At 45.1% G+C, this 3,764-nt stretch overlaps 1 long non-coding RNA gene across 1 annotated transcript in view; it reads right to left on the minus strand.

Moving 5' to 3' along the window:
* LOC125440787 overlaps nucleotides 1-3,256 on the minus strand; it is a 17,548-nt gene extending 14,292 nt beyond the window's left edge. Inside the window, exon 1 of the long non-coding RNA XR_007245748.1 lies at nucleotides 3,154-3,256. This is a non-coding gene — a long non-coding RNA (uncharacterized LOC125440787). The remainder of the gene's footprint in view (nucleotides 1-3,153) is intronic.
* Between the last annotated feature and the right edge of the window lie 508 nt (nucleotides 3,257-3,764).

Genomic DNA, 3,764 nt, shown 5'->3' on the forward strand with positions numbered 1-3,764 from the left:
TGCTAGAACACGGCCATACAGGCTGGAAGCCACACTGCACCCGAATAAACAATCCATTTCATTGTATTGTCGAAGGCTTTTATGGCTGGATTCAACTGGTTGTGGTGGGTTTTGGTAGGTTTTCCGGGCTGTATGGCTGTGATCTGGTAGATAGCCGATTTTTACATGGAACATTTTGAGAAACAAGCCCTCAAAACAGCACCCAGGAAACCCACAACTTGGGTCCGATTTGTGGATGACACTTTTACAATCTGGAGCCATGGCGAGGAGGAACTGCTGAATTTTCTTGGCCACCTTAACAGCCTCCACCCAAACATCCAATTTACCATGGAAACTGAAAAAGAAGGAAAACTGCCTTTTTAAGATGTCTTGGTCTTTCGCAGACCCAACCCCCAATTGGGCCACACAGTATACAGAAAACTGACACACACAAACCAGTATCTACATAAACATTCCAACCATCATCCACAACAGAAAAGGAGCATAATCAAAACTCTGACAGATTATGCAAAAAATAATTTGTGAACCTCACCTCCTCCCTGATTAAATCAATCATCTAGACTGGGCCCTGCAGGCTAATGGCTACTCCACAATAGAAATCAGAACTTTAAGACCAAGAAAAACCCAGAGGACTGAGGAGAAACAGCCCACCACAGGAAAAATATTTCTACCATACATCAAGGGAATTACAGATCAAATAGGGAAACTGATGAAAAAACACAACCTACAAACCATCTTCAGACCTACCAGGAGGAGGAGAAAATACAGTACAGCTCAGCCAAAAGGGATAAGAGAGACCCCCTCGCACTTCTGCAGGAGTCTATCACATACCCTGCAGCTGTGGAAAGGTCTACATAAGAACCACAAAATACAGCATTCAGACTCGCATTAAGGAGCACGAAAAGACACTTTCGTCGGGCTTAATCCATCCTGAAAAAAATCTGTAGAAGTTGCAGAACATGTGGGTTCGAAAAAACAAAGAGCCTGGACATAACGATTTTTTATTTGAGAACACTGAAATTCTGGACAATTTGAAAGGTTACTATGTCAGACTGCACAGAGAGGAAACAACTTCCACAAGAAAGAAGAGACTCTGAAAATTAGCAAAGCTTGGCTACCAGTACTTAAAAACTGGACTGATAACCCCACCCGCAATACAATGCACTCAATCACACCTTTGCATAGCAAGTTCCACCCAAACACTTACTGATTGGTTCCCCACCCTGGGACATGGGCAATATACCTCACTAAACTTTCCCTTCTCACTAGACATAGGGCCTTTCCCCACTTACCATTTGCGGCGCGCTACTCTCAGCGTGATTTCTGCCGCGGGGTTGTGTTCCCCATTGCCCCGCACAGCGGGGCAGTCAGAAGGTGCCGTTTCTTCAGCGCCAGAAATGACGCGCGCTGAGGGGATGGGAGAGGACAGAGTCGGGACGGCTGCGTTGTCGGCGCCCGGACTCATGGGGAGCGCCGCTGGACCACGCGCTATTTGGGGAGAGTAGCGCGCAACAAACGGTAAGTGGGGAAAGGGCCACAGTGTGAAACAGACTTTTCTCTGTGATACACCTCTGAAGATGCTAGCCACAGATGCAGGCGAAACGTTAGGAACAAGATCTACCAGACCACAGCCACACAGCCCGGAAAACCCACAACAACCAATCTATTTCATGCCTTTCATTTCCCCTGAACCTCAAGCAGGATATCCTCTCCAACAAGTGACCAGATCCACATCTGCTTAATTTCAGGCAAGACAACTGTATCATGTGTGCTCAGACCATATCCTGGGACATAGGGTACTCAGTAGCTCTTAATTCTGTTTAAAATATGCCCAGGACTGAGTTACATTATTGATTTGGAGGTTGGAGGTAGAGGATGGCTTTTCCTCTAGAATTTATTATATTGCTTCATCATGCAAATTCAGGAAAAGCAAGATGTCTCTACTGATTGCCCCTTGAGGGCTCTTTAAGAAAGCATTTTGGTTCCTTGACCCCCTAGTAACCACAACACCCTAGTGACCACAACTCTCTCAGAGGTAGCCCATACCTATGAAGCCCATTATATGATCCTCACTGTGCTGTATAGTCTGACTATTCATGGAGGGTCCGAATTGCTGGAATGGTGTTGTATGAGTATAGTGAATTCTAAGGACAATGAAGAAAGTAATCCTTGCCATTTAAAAAGCACATAAACAAGTGGACTGGCAGAGTAAGGGAGGTGAAATTGGTGTGTGTGGATAGGATGTGTATGGATTTATAGGAGATCCCACTTTCATGACCAGATGATATATTGAGAATAAGACTGTTTAGACCCAGACAGGATGTGGCATAGGATAAAGTGGCAGGGTGGATTCTCAGAACGTTTCTGAGCCCACAGGGACAGGGGAAACTTGGTGATTCTTGGTAGGACAGAGTCAAATGGCCAAAAAGGAAAGATTAGTCTTCAAGTAGTAGTAGTAGTAGGAGGAGTTTGGATTTATATCCCCCCCTTTCTCTCCTGTGGGAGACTCAAAGGGGCTGACAATCTCCTTGCCCTTCCCCGCTCACAACAAACACCCTGTGAGGTAGGTGGGGCTGAGAGAGCTCTGAGAAGCTGTGACTAGCCCAAGGTCACCCAGCTGGTGGGAGTGCACAGGCTAATCTGAATTCCCCAGATAAGCCTCCATAGCTCAGGCAGCAGAGCGGGGAATCAAACCTGGTTCCTCCAGATTAGGTACACGAGGTCTTAACCTCCTACACCACTTCTGCTCCCAAGTAAATAGTCTTCAAGAGAAGGTAGTTTGGTAACACTTCTGTTAACCTATAAACAAATATTTTTTTAATCTCTCAACCAGCAAACTTTGGAAGCATCAGTTCTGTCAGGGTGGTTCAGCTTGAATGGAGAATCAAGGATGGTGCCTATTGGCCAGTATCGCTAACAGATCTTCAGTCCTGTCCCTGAAACGTTTGAAACTGGCTTTTGTAATATTTATTGGCCAAAGGGGAAAAAAAACAACGAACGTAATTGCAAAAACTGTGCACGTGAAACGTCAAAGAAAATGAAAGGCTGGATAAGCCTGCCTGATAGATGACGGAAAGAGCAAAATCTAGAGCTGCTCTCCTATTCAACAATACTAGCTAGGTATGTCTACAGTGCCAAATGCAAAGCACATACCTCAGGTGATGAAACCACCATGGTTGCTCTTCAAATCCCGTGTCTGTCTTTGCCCTGGAAGTATTCTTCCTTGCTTCGGAAAAGGGATCTTCCTGAAGGCTGGACACTGTCAAAGACAAGAAACCCAGAGGTCTGCAGTTGATCATTCGGAGACAACTGATTTGATCTTATTTGAATTTACTAGTCCCTAATTTGGGCTCTCACAAACAAGTACCAAATCTATTCTGGTGCATCCAAACAACTCACCCTCACACTATGCATTTAATCTACATCTTGATTTTGCCATTGCAACCAGTATCTCGTCTCTGCACCGAAAGGCTTCCAAGCAGGCACAACATTCAGGATCCATGGTGCCAGCGTTAACGAAGACTCTCTTGTTTTGCGTGGGATCAAATGTGGAAAAGGGGATGTCATTCCTCTGGTACACAAGGCTGATGTGGAATAACGACACTAGACCTGTGTCCCTACCAGGGTTTGCAGCTTTTGACCCTCTGAAGCTAAATGCCATTCAGTGTGCAACCTCCTTAAAAATGGAAATCAAACATTTAAATTTAGGCATTTTGGATGGGTAAATGGAATACTAGAATAACAAGTATATGACGGGGATGACA

This window comes from Sphaerodactylus townsendi, linkage group LG11 (genome assembly GCF_021028975.2).
Source record: "Sphaerodactylus townsendi isolate TG3544 linkage group LG11, MPM_Stown_v2.3, whole genome shotgun sequence".
Lineage (NCBI taxonomy): Eukaryota > Metazoa > Chordata > Lepidosauria > Squamata > Sphaerodactylidae > Sphaerodactylus > Sphaerodactylus townsendi.